Here is a 14,040-nt window from a genome sequence, read left to right as displayed (position 1 = left end):
AGAAAAGAGCCCATCACACCCTTCTGGGAGAGAGGCGTTTAGCTTCAGACAAGAATGTGAGATTCTTATGGTCAGTAAGAATGAGAACCGGCACAGTGGTACCTTCGAGGAGATGTCTCCATTCTTTCAGGGCTAAAATGATCGCTAACAGCTCTCTGTCCCCAATCTCGTAATTGAACTCCGTGGGTGACAATTTCTTGGAAAAGTAGCCACAAGGATGCATAGCGCTCTCAGAGGTAGGACGATGAGACAGAAGGGCGCCAACTCCAGTCCCAGAAGCATCAACCTCAAGGATAAAAGGTAACGTAGGATCAGGATGTGCCAACACAGGAGCAGAAACAAAGGCAGCCTTGAGACTCTCAAAGGCCTTAATGGACTCCGGAGACCAACTCTGTGGGTTACCGTCCTTTCTGGTTATATCAGTCAGGGGCTTGACCAGAGATGAGAAGTTACGAATAAACTTCAGATAATGCTTGGCAAAGTAAAGAAAATGCTGCAGAGGACGTAAACCCATGGGTCGGGGCCACTGTAGGACTGCTGAAAGTTTCTCTGGGTCCATCGAAAAACCAACAGTGGAAATTACATAGCCAAGGATTTTAACCTGTTCACAATGAAATTCACACTTCTCCAATTTACAATAGAGATTGTTCTCTCTTAGTTTATGAACCACGTGACAGACATCTATGTGGTGGCTCTCTAGGGACGTGGAAATATGAGGATATCATCGAGATAAACCACCACACATAAATGCAAAAAATCATGGAAGACATCGTTAATAAATTCCTGGAAAACTGCCGGAGCGTTACAAAGGACAAATGGCATTACAAGGTACTCATAATGTCCTGTTCTGGTATTAAATGCAGTTTTCCACTCGTTGTCCTCCTTAATCCTCATGAGATTGTATGCCCCTCCCATATCAAGCTTCGTGAAAACCACTGCTCCCTTGAGGCGGTCAAAAAACTCCGTAATCAACTGAATCGGATAAGAATTCTTAATCGTAAAATGATTGAGACCCCTAGAATCAATACAAGGTCTCAGTTCACCACTCTTCTTCTTCACAAAGAAGAAACCAGCACCAGCAGGAGATGAGGATATGTGGATGAAACCTTGAGAAAGTGTGTCTGCAACATACTCCTCCATGGCCTTATCCTCACAGACCGACAAAGGGTAAACCCGGCCACGAGGGGGTATGGCACCAGGTTGAAGGTCAATTGCACAATCATACGACAGGTGTAGAGGCAGACTACCGGCTTGAACTTTGTCAAACACATTGCTAAAATCGTGGTACTCCTCCAGCAGGGAGGAGTGTGAAGAGGTGCACAGGACCTTGGCTACCTTCTGGAAGCATGTCTTACGGCATTGTGCCGACCAGGAGAGAACCTCAGCACGGAGCCAATCTTTAGAGGGGTTATGCCTCTGTAAGCAAGGATAACCAATAACCAGCGGAAACTTAGGTGAGGAAATAACTTGGAACTGGATTATCTCATGGTGAAGAACCCCTACGGCTATGGACAATGGAACAGTCTCATGAGTCACATGGGCAGGCTGTAGAGGTCTCCCGTCAAGAGCCTCAATGGCAAGTGGAGCGGCATGCAGCTGCAGCGGAATTGAGTGCTTCGGTACAAAGGCAGCATCAATGAACAGGTCTGCAGCCTCAGAGTCGATTAAAGCCTGTATCACAACAGACGACTCAGCCCAAGAAAGGGTAACCGGAACCAGGGGCTTATCCTTCTTGATAACTGGGGACGAAACAATGCCACCTAAGGTCTGTCCATGACAGGACCTCAAGGTTTGGGCGTTTCCTGGACGGGTAAAACAAGACTTCAAAAAGTGACCTGCCTGGCCGCAATAAAGGCACAATCTCTCCCTCCTCATAAGGGCTCTCTCATCTGCAGAGGGATGCATGAAGCCCAAGTGCATGGGTTCACCTTCACTGACTGACTCAGTACCAGGAGGCATGGGAGGTGAGGGAGGCAAGGGTGGGACTGCAAAGCTTGGAGACAAATGTACAGGAGGCTTCCGCAAGCACTCCTTAAAAGAGAGTCTTTCTCTGAGTCTGGAGTCAATGAGGATGGCAAATGGGATCAACTTCTCCAGGTCAGTGGGTATATCTCGGGCTGCTATCTCATCCTTGATGGTACCTGAGAGACCATGAGAAAAAGCAGTCACGAGGGCCTCATTGTTCCAAGCAACCTCTGCTGCCAGAGTACAGAATTCAATGGCGTAGTTTGCAACAGTTCTTGTACTCTGTTTGATGGACATGAGGCATTTGGCAGCAGAAGCGGAGCATGCTGGAATGTCAAATACCCTTTTAAAGGAAGCCACAAACTCTGGGTAACTCAGGAAAATGGGTTTTTGCGTCTCCCATAGTTTACCCATGCCAAAGCTCTCTCAGAAAGCAAAGATATCATGAAACCTACTTTGCTTCTGTCCGTGGGAAACACCAGAGGGAGCATTTCAAAGTATATATCAACCAGGTTGAGAAACCCTCTGCATTGGACTGGATTGCTCCCAAATCGTTGGGGAAGCAGGGCAGAACCAGACATACCTCTTATAGAGGTAATACTCGAGGCGGGTGCCTGCACAGAGACTGGAGCAGTGCGACTCAGGACCGTTTGTAACACCATGGCTACTGATCCATGCGGTGATCCTGCTTATCCAATCTGGAAATATTACCAACAAGTGGATTGACTGCATCTTCTGAATTCATGGCCTTCGCCTACTGTCAGAAACCATGAATCAGACCGAGACAGAAGTACAGTTAAATCACACTTTTTTAATAATAAATGTAAATAGAACAAACGAGGTCAAAACATAGCCAACGTTAGGTAACCGGAACGGATAGTCAGACAAGCCAGAAATTCAGGAAGCCAGGAATCAGCATAGTGGAACAGCAAGCAGGATCTAGAGCCGCCGACATACTATATATAATACAATGAACGCTCGTCCTATTAGATCCCCCAGATGAAGGCACGCTATCCCTGTGCCGAAGACGCGTAGGGGAGGGGCAGGACGGAGCTACAGACAAGCAGAGGATTACACACCACACCGCATGCTAGACTTTTGTTCCTGTATCCCTGTGTATTACACTATGGATAGGATGGTGCACTGACGCACCCATACCTTGTGAGTACCCTCCTGGAGGGAAGTGGTTTTATAATTTAATAAATCTCTGACGGTATTACACTATGGAGTTTCTTTCTTTCCTACATATGTTACCATTGATGATTATCTGAGAGAGGTGCAGATCATTCCCAACAGATCCTATATGAGCCCAGGAGTGGCTCCACTGCGTGTATAGACACTGTTTAATCACTGTGTCACACGCTCAGAGGTGAGTGCATGAGCTATTGGGGGTCACTGGAGGGCACCAAAGCATGCCGTATTTCGCACACCATATAGGAAGAACATGAGGAATGCCTATACATATTTTTTTTTTGGACACTAATGCCTGCACTTTATATACCATATTTTATTGATTATTTTTATTGAATTTTTGGACACTTCAATAATATTAATTTTTTTTTCATCATCACTTGGATTTTTTCACGTTTTGCATGTTGCATGTTGTATTTATATATATATATTTATTCACTGGTTTTTATAAATGAATAGCACTTATTATTATTGAATATTTTTAACGTGATTTATAGATTATATATATATATATATATAATATATATTCATTTATTGGTTTTCACAAATGAAGGGCACTGATTATTATTGTATATTTTTAACGTGATTTATATATTTCACGCTACGATATTAATTTTTGGTGTTATCCATATTTTTATCACGGTATTTATTTTTACCTAGCGCATACACAATTACTTATTTTGAGGATCTAGAGCCAGAAGGAATGTCAGCCAAGCAAGTCTTTAACAGGAGCGCAGGAGAAAGTCTCTGTGATGTTGACCAAGGCGAGGGCAGAGATCATCTGGACTGAACGGCTTAAGTAAGCAGGACTGACGAGCAGGATATCATCAACAGGTGAGTCACTGTGGAGAGATAGGAGCTGGCAATTAGCCGACAGCTGAGTGGCCAGCTCAGAGAAGGAAGGGCTGATCTCAGGAGAAAGACCTTAAATCTTACCTCAATCAACGCTAACTTACTTAACTAACTCTTGGTTGAGAGCAAGGCCTACTTGGGGGAGAAAGTAACAAGCCACTCTTGCACTGCCGGGAGCCCACACACGGTCGGAATTTCCGACAACACGCTCTGATCGGACATTTTCCATAGGAAAATCCGACCGTGTGTACGGGGCATAAGTACTTTATGATTTGATCTGGTACCTTGAAAGTCCCTTAATATTTCTCTCCTATACATTGCTTACACTTGGTCCATTTAGACCCTTTATTGCAATTAGTACTTCTCCCAGTTAAGCAGGCCATAGCCCTCTGTAAACAGCAGACTCTTTACAATAAAGGAGAAATTAGGAAATGTGAAAAAGTGCCTAACGTTTGCTTACTAGTAGGATAGAAGATGCAATAAAACTCATGTACAATCTTTTATATTTACATGACAAAAATGTTTTTTTTTTGTCCTGACCCTAATTAATAAAGAAAATAAAATATGTACAAAATCTACTTTAATACATTCCCTTTTTATAAAATAAAAAAATAAAAATATTAAAAAATGGTTTGTGTTTAAAATATCTCATTGAGGATTGCTGTGTTCTAATGTAGAACACCATAAAGCAGATTGATATGGTTCCAAATAAAATAAATATTGTCTTCACTCACAGGTATTACATCACAGAAATACCATAGCATGAGATATGAATGTGGATGGAATTTACTAGCAACGAGTGAATGATTTAAAAGGCTGGCTAAACATGTTCCAGCATTTTGATTTGACTATTTCCTGTCTCAAGTCAAAGTGTAGTAAATCCACTGAAAAGCACATGAAAAAAAACAAAAAAACAGATTCTCTACCAGAAAATAATATGATCCTTTGAATCAACATAATAGCATGACAAAATATATAATAATCTAAAATAGGGATGCGGAAATTAACAATTAATTCCTCGATTAATCGTTAATTTTTTTGATCGATCAAAATTTTCTGATCGGTAGGCTGCCTGCCCTGGGGCCGCTTTGGGCCAAGCTGTGGCTGCAGCACAGCGCTCCGCTCCCTCCTCCTCCTCTATATGTCATACACAGTCTGCGAGCATCTCCCGCTGTGTGTCTCCGAGCTGAGTGTGAAAACTTTGGCCGCGCTGTGAGAAAGGTCCCGCCCTCCTCCTAGATCAGCTTGTGTGATAGATGCAGTGTTCTGTCTATCAAACGAGCTGATCTAGGAGGAGAGCGGGACTTTTCTCACAGCGCAGCCAAAGTTGTCACACTCAGCTCCGAGACACACAGCAGGAGATGCCCGCAGACTGTGTAATCCAGGCACAGGCACTGACTGCAGTGAGGCTGCGATTATGGGCACAGTGGGACTGCATTTTGGGCACGGTGAGACTGCATTTTGGGCACGGTGAGGCTGCCATTATAGGCACGGCGAGGCTGCTATTATGGGCACGGTGAGACAGCATTATGGGCACGGTGAGGCTCCAATTATAGGCATGGCGAGGCTGCGCTTATGGGCACTTTGAGACAGCATTATGGGCATGGTGAGGATGTGATTATGGGCATGGTGAGGATGTGATTATGGGCACGGTGAGGATGCGATTATGGGCACGGTGAGACTGCATTATGGGCATGGTGAGGCTGCAATTATGGGCATGGTAAGGCTGCGATTATGGGCACGGTGAGGCTGCAATTATGGGCATAGTGAGACTGCATTATAGGAACAGTAAGGCTGCGATTATGGGCACGGTAAGTCTGAGATTATGGGCACGGTGAGACTGCATTATGGGCACGGTAAGGCTGTGATAATGGGCACGGTAAGGCTGAGCTTATGACGTGTGACGTCCTAGCCATGCCCCGCTATGTCCGCCTTCAGCCGTTGCCATAACAATGGTGTTAAATCAGCTAAAAGTAGTTGGATCTGTATGTGCGTTATAATTAATCGAAATTGGTCGATTAATCGATTTTAAAAAAATCGATTAATCGAACACGAAAATTTTAATCAGTAACAGCCCTAATCTAAAACTAAAGGAACATCTATATTCAGTCATTTCATATTTTTTAGCCTAGGTCTAGTATGCTTATGAAAGCTTACAATAATGTTGCTCACTCCAACAAGAAAAAATAAAACCAACTATACTGTATATTACTTCTCATCTGGGTGTTACAGATTGTGTACACTGTGGATACTATGACTCAGGGGCTCATATCAATTGATTTGAAAAGTTGCAGGCCTGGAGCATATTTAAACACACCCAAATACTGATGGTAAAAGGGTCTAAGCAGCCAGATGTGCTGAAATATTTATGATCCCCTACAGATTGTGGAACAAGTGTCATGCGTAAACTAGATTGGCTTCATTTGTGTATGCTGTAATTCAGGGACAGCATACATCTGAGATGGTTCCATTATGGATTTATGTTTCTTAGCTTTTTCATTGTAAATCTGATTCAAAATGTTTAGTTTGTACTTTAAAGATTCACTCCTGTCAGACATAAATATTTGCCAATAAAAATTTAAGTTCAGCCAAAAATATTTTTTTAGTTTTAGATGCAGTGAGGAAGGGTTAGAGCTTCTATCAGGCTTTTATTGCTGTCTGTAGCACAATTAGAAAGATTTGCTCTTGTCACTGAATTGAAAAAGTCACAGACGTAGAAACCCAAATTTATCTTATTCCCAATACTAGCCAAAAATGTAAGAAACAAATTTGACTGAAGCAAGGCTTAAAATAGACTCATGTGGCAATGCATAGTGCCTTCATTCATGAAAACAGTAATTCAAAGCACCGCCACCAAGACACAGCATGTGTCAAATACCTCTCTCAGCATTTCAGAGAGGCCACACCTGATGGGGCAGAGGTAGCTTGGCAAGTGTTCTGCAGCCAGATGAGAGGCCCTTCACTGTTAGAACCAGCATGTAGGCAGCCAGGCAGGAACCTGATTGCATGCAGCTCCTTCAACAGACCCAGATACTGAGTCTTATATAGACTATCCTATACAGCCACGTCAGCCTGGTTGAGTCACTGAGTCATTGCTGTGAAGAGTCATGTCTGTGCAGCCTTCATAATCAGAGTCTGTAGTGTATGCATTTTCGCATGGTGCCATCATCAACCGGTCTTTTATTATTCTGCAGTGTATGCATGTTTTTGGCATCCTAAACCCATTTCACATTATTGCTTCTAGCTTTGCACCTGTTTATCAAACTGCAGGCTTAGCTTATGCTAGACATGTGCAGTTAATTTCACTCCCAATCGAAATTCAGACAAATTATTTGTTGCTTTGTAAATTTGGATGTATCCGAATCTCCAAATTACAATAGTAACGAATTTAAATGAATTTGAAATAGTGAAAGGAAATTGAGATGGCAATTGAATTTGAATCGGATTCAAAAAACAAATTTGAAATTGAATCTGAAAACAAGAATAGACTAAAATTTAATAGAAAATAAAGGAATAGAATAGTAGAGATTGCAATAGAAGAGAATGGAATAGAACAGAATAGAAGAAAAATAAAAGAATAGAGTAGAACAGAATATAAGAGAATAGAATAGAAAAAAAATAAAAGAATAGCGTAAAACAGAACAGAATATAATAGAAGGGAATAGAATAGAAAACAATAAAGTAAAACGGAATAGAATAGAAAATAAAAGAATATAATAAAACAGAAAAAAACAATAGAAAAGAATAGAATAAAATAGAAAGAATATTTTTTTCTCTTTTCTTGTTTTGTGATGTTTTGTGGGATGTGTCTTGAATAATATGTTTGTATTGTTTAAACTGAAAACTCTGTTTAAATAAAATCTGATTTTAACCATTTCAGCCCCGGAAGGATTTACCCCCTTCCTGACCAGAGCACTTTTTACAATTTGGCACTGCGTCGCTTTAACTGCTAATTGCGCAGTCATGCAATGCTGTACCCAAACAAAATTTGCGTCCCTTTTTTCCCACAAATAGAGCTTTCTTTTGATGGTATTAGATCACCTCTGCCGTTTTTATTTTTTGCGCTATACACGGAAAAAGACCAAAAATTTTGAAAAAAAATGATATTTTCTACTTTTTGTTATAAAGAAAATCCAATAAACTCAATTTTAGTCATACATTTAGGCCAAAATGTATTCGGCCACATGTCTTTGGTAAAAAATATGTCAATAAGTGTATATTTATTGGTTTGCGCAAAAGTTATAGCGCCTACAAACTAGGGTACATTTTCTTGAATTTACACAGCCTTTAATTTATGACTGCCTATGTCATTTCTTGAGGTGCTAAAATGGCAGGGCAGTACAAAACCCCCACAAATGACCCCATTTTGGAAAGTAGACACCCCAAGGAAATTGCTGAGAGGCATGTTGAGCCCATTGAATATTCATTTTTTTTGTCCCAAGTGATTGAATAATGACAACAAAAAAAAAAATTACAAAAAGTTGTCACTAAATGATATATTGCTCACACAGGCCATGGGCATATGTGGAATTGCACCCCAAAATATATTCAGCTGCTTCTCCTGAGTATGGGGATACCACATGTGTGGGACTTTTTGGGAGCCTAGCCGCGTACGGGGCCCCGAAAACCAATCACTGCTGTCAGGATTTCTAAGGGCGTAAATTTTTTAATTTACTCCTCACTACCTATCACAGTTTTGAAGGCCATAAAATGCCCAGATGGCATAACCCCCCCCCCAAATGACCCTATTTTGGAAAGTAGACACCCCAAGCTATTTGCTTTGAGGCATGTTGAGTCCATGGAATATTTTATATTTTGACACAAGTTGCGGGAAAGTGACAATTTTTTTTTTTTTTTTTTGCACAAAGTTGTCACTAAATGATATATTGCTCACACAGGCCATGGGCATATGTGGAATTGCACCCCAAAATACATTTAGCTGCTTCTCCTGAGTATAGGGATACCACATGTGTGGGACTTTTTGGGAGCCTAGCCGCGTACGGGGCCTCGAAAACCAATCACCGTCTTCAGGATTTCTAAGGGTGTAAATTTTTGATTTCACTCTTCACTGCCTATCACAGTTTCGGAGGCCATGGAATGCCCAGGTGGCAAAAAAAAAACCCAAATGACCCCATTTTGGAAAGTAGACACCCCAAGCTATTTGCTGAGAGGCATGGTGAGTATTTTGCAGCTCTCATTTGTTTTTGAAAATGAAGAAAGACAAGAAAAAAAATTTTTTTTTTCAATTTTCAAAACTTTGTGACAAAAAGTGAGGTCTGCAAAATACTCACTATACCTCTCAGCAAATAGCTTGGGGTGTCTACTTTCCAAAATGGGGTCATTTGGGGGTTTTTTTTGCCACCTGGGCATTCCATGGCCTCCGAAACTGTGATAGGCAGTGAAGAGTGAAATCAAAAATTTACGCCCTTAGAAATCCTGAAGGCGGTGCTTGGGTTTCCGGGTCCTGTGCGCGGCTAGGCTCCCAAAAAGTCCCACACATGTGGTATCCCCATACTCAGGAGAAGCAACAGAATGTATTTTGGGGTGTAATTTCACATATTCCCATGGCATGTTTGAGCAATATATCATTTAGTGACAACTTTGTGCAAAAAAAAAATTTGTCTCTTTCCCGCAACTTGTGTCACAATATAAAATATTCCATGGACTCGACATGCCTCTCAGCAAATAGCTTGGGGTGTCTACTTTCCAAAATTGGGTCATTTGGGGGGGTTTGAACTGTCCTGGCATTTTATGCACAACATTTAGAAGCTTATGTCACACATCACCCACTCTTCTAACCACTTGAAGACAAAGCCCTTTCTGACACTTTTTGATTACATGAAAAAATTATTTTTTTTTTTTTTGCAAGAAAATTACTTTGAACCCCCAAACATTATATATTTTTTTAAAGCAAATGCCCTACAAATTAAAATGGTGGGTGTTTCATTTTTTTTTTTTTTTTCACACAGTATTTGCGCAGCGATTTTTTTCAAACGCATTTTTTGGGGAAAAAACACACTTTTTTAAATTTTAATGCACTAAAACACACTATATTGTCCAAATGTTTGATGAAATAAAAAGATGATCTTAGGCCGAGTACATGGATACCAAACATGACATGCTTTAAAATTGCGCACAAACGTGCAGTGGCAACAAAATTAATACATTTTTAAAAGCCTTTACAGGTTACCACTTTAGATTTACAGAGGAGGTCTACTACTAAAATTACTGCCCTCGATCTGACCTTCGCGGTGATACCTCACAAGCATGGTGCAATTGCTGTTTATATTTGACACCAGACCGACGCTTGCGTTCGCCTTAGCGCGAGAGCAGGGGGGACAGGGGTGCCTTTTTTTTTTTTTTCTTTATCTTTTTTTGCTTTTTTATCTTATTTTTAAACTGTTCCTTTCATTTTTTTTTTTTTTAAATCATTTTTTTTATTGTTATCTCAGGGAATGTAAATATCCCCTAGGTAGTGACAGGTACTCTTTTTTGAAAAAATTGGGGTCTATTAGAACCTAGATCTCTCCTCTGCCCTCAAAGCATCTGACCACACCAAGATCGGTGTGATAAAATGCTTCCCCAATTTCCCAATGGCGCTGTTTACATCCGGCGAAATCTAAGTCATAAAATGCTCGTAGCTTCCGGTTTCTTAGGCCATAGAGATGTTTGGAGCCACTCTAGTCTCTGATCAGCTCTATGGTCAGCTGGCTGAATCACCGGCTGCATTCTCAGGTTCCCTGTTGAGACAGGAGAGCCAGAGAAAAACACGGAAGACGGTGGGAGGGGGCATTCCCTTCAACTGCTTGTAAAAGCAGTCTAGAGGCTAATTAGCCACTAGGATTGCTTTTACATGAAAGCCGACCGCTGGCTGAAAAGAATGATACCAAGATGATACCTAAACCTGCAGGTATCATTCTGGTATAACCACTCAAAGTCGTGAATGGCGTACCTGAAGACAAAAAAATGGTTAACAATAAAGCACAGTAAACGGAAAAGTATAAAAAAATTGCATACCTGAAAAGCAAACATGATAAAACATAATAACAATAAAACATTGCAGAATAGAATACAGTAAAAAAGAGCAGAACAATAGAGAGAGAATAGAGAGAGAGAGAACAATAAAACGACAACTATTTTTTTTTATTTTATATTTTTGTTTGTGTGTTTTTTTTTGTTTTTTTTTACACTTTTTTTTTGTAACTGTAACTTTGATAACTGTAACCGGTTCCAGGTTCGGGTCTCTCAAAATGCGATGGCATCTTGGGAGACCCTGTGAAAGTGTGCCTAGTCTGTCCAATGCTGTACCCTACGCTAATACTCAACTAGTGTATGGTAGCATTCAAAACATTCACCAATGCAAAGACCAGGATTGTCAGGACAGGAGGGACAATAATAGCGGTAGTCACGCCTATATCCGCGCTTGCTGCAGACACAACATCTTTTTTGGGGGGGTTCGTTGGGTAGGGGTACTCGGGAGGACATAAAGAAAATGCCTCTCATGCAGCCGACTGCATTTGGTTGGGGATGTGAATGGGGGAATTACGGGCGCTGCAGAAGCGGTGGGTTCCCAATTAGGATTGGCGAATGCAGCAGGAAGGGCATTATGGGCACGACGGGCCTGTGTTTGTCTTTTTGGTGGCAGCGGGACACTACTTGTGCTTGCCACCTCACCAGCTTGAACTGCACTTATGGGACTCGCCACGTCACCAAGTGTTACTGCAGTGCTGGTTTGACTATGACCGGGGTGTACTAGGCTGCTGGCGCTTGCCAGTTCACCAAAACGCTACCAAAAAAACTGTTAGCGATCGCAGGGATCAGGCCTGACTCTGCGAACGCTGCAGTTATGTGTTTAGTGTTTTGTAAGTGACAGTGATCGATCGATACTGCACTTGGGTGGGCTGGGCTGGGCCGGGCGGAGGGGCAAAACGCAAGTGCTAGCAGGTATCTGGGCTGATCCCGCTAACACTGCGTTTTTGGGAACCCTAAACTGCTGGGGACGCCAGTATAGATCTGATCGGATCAGATATTGATCCGTTCAGATACTATACCACTAAGGGAGGTGTGCGGTGCGTGCTTGGGTGTTAGCGGTACTGGCGCTAACCTGACGCTACCTGGGGCTGGTACTTGCCAGTTCACCAAAACGCTACCAAAAAAACTGTTAGTGATCGCAGGGATCAGGCCTGACTCTGCGAATGCTGCAGTTATGCGTTTAGTGTTTTGTAAGTGACAGTGATCGATCGATACTGCACTTGGGTGGGCTGGGTTGGGCCGGGCGGAGGGGCAAAACGCAGGTGCTAGCAGGTATCTGGGCTGATCCCGCTAACACTGCGTTTTTGGGAACCCTAAACTGCTGGGGACACTAGTATAGATCTGATCGGATCAGATATTGATCGTTCAGATACTATACCACTAAGAGAGGTGTATGCTGCGTGCGTAGGTGTTAGCGGTACTGGCGCTAATCTGACACTGCCTGGGGTGACGCATATCACCGCCGGGCGATCAGGGGGCTAAACCTTTATTCGGTAATAAACGGCGGGTGCCCTGACACTATAAAAAATAAACGAACTAACCAGCGTCACCCGTAACGGTTATACGGTGATCAGTGGTGAAAGGGTTAACTAGGGGGCAATCAAGGGGTTAAAACATTTATTAGGTAGTATATGGGGGTCCCTGACGCCATAAAACGCTGACGGCGAACCTAAATATTTACCTCCCTAACTAGCGTCACCAGCGACACTAATACAGCGATCAGAAAAATGATCGCTTAGCGACACTGGTGACGGGGGGTGATCAAGGGGTTAAAACTTTATTAGGGGGGTATCCTAGACCTAAAGGGGGCTAACCCTAACTGCCCTACCACACTAACTGTCAGAAACTGACACCATGCAGTAATCAAAAAAAAACAAAAAAGCTGCTTGGTGTCAGTGTGACGGGGGGGTTGGGGGGGATCGGGGGGGGGGATCGGGGGGGGGGATCGGGGGTGTAAAGTATGCCTGGCATGTTCTACTGTGTGTGTGTTGTGTTGTGCAACTCACTCAGATGTCTTCTCTCCTCGGCGCCGGAACGGAAACTGCCGAGCCGAGGAGAGATGACATCACATCCTCTGCCTCTGTGTACTACACAGAGGCAGGGGACGATTCTCATTGGCTGGGAACGATCGCGAGGGGGGGGCCACGAATGGATGGCCTCCCCCTCATCTCTGATCGCTGCCAGAGCAAAGCCGACCACCTCGGGCACCAGGGGGGGGTCCGCTCGGACCCGCCACCCGCGGGAAGGCAATCACGTACCAGGTACGTGATTTTGCCTGCCCTGCCATTCTGCCACAGTATATCTGCGTTAGGCGGTCGGCAACTGGTTAAAAGCAAAACAAAAAAAAGAAAGAATATAACCATCTTCTGAAATTCGAATTTTGAATAGAATAAATTCGAATTAGAATAGAATAGATTAGAACAGAAAATAATACAATATAAAAGAATAGAAGAGAAAAAACAATAGAATAGAATAAAATAGAATATAACCATCTTCCAAAATTTGAATTTCGAATAGATTAGAATTGAATAGAATAGACTAGAATAGAAAGACAATAAAATATAATTCAATAGTTTCGAAATTGATAGAATAGAATAAAATAGAAAGAATATAACCATCTTCTGAAATTCTAATTTTGAATAGAATAAATTCTATTCATTCTATAAGTTCTTTTGTTTCGATATAGCTTTGAACAATGTAACTGATAAGAAAGCAGTAGAGGCAGAGTGCACAGCTGACATTGTGAATTGAAGTTTTCTTGAAGGATTAACATGTATTTTCTCATGTATCAAACATATATGTGTTTTTATCTGAAGGATCTGAAGGAGTAAATGTTCAATGTTAAAAATATACGAATATACCAATATGGGACCTTTTAGGTACTAAACAAACAAATAATTAGAATAAAAAAGTATTTAATTTTCAAAACGGCTTAAAATCATTTTTTTGGTACAGTAATCTACAGATATAGGGTGTTCTAGTAGACTATTTGGGAGGGAC

This window comes from Aquarana catesbeiana, linkage group LG02 (assembly GCF_042186555.1).
Source record: "Aquarana catesbeiana isolate 2022-GZ linkage group LG02, ASM4218655v1, whole genome shotgun sequence".
NCBI lineage: Eukaryota > Metazoa > Chordata > Amphibia > Anura > Ranidae > Aquarana > Aquarana catesbeiana.
Note: the sequence above shows the minus strand (reverse complement) of the source record.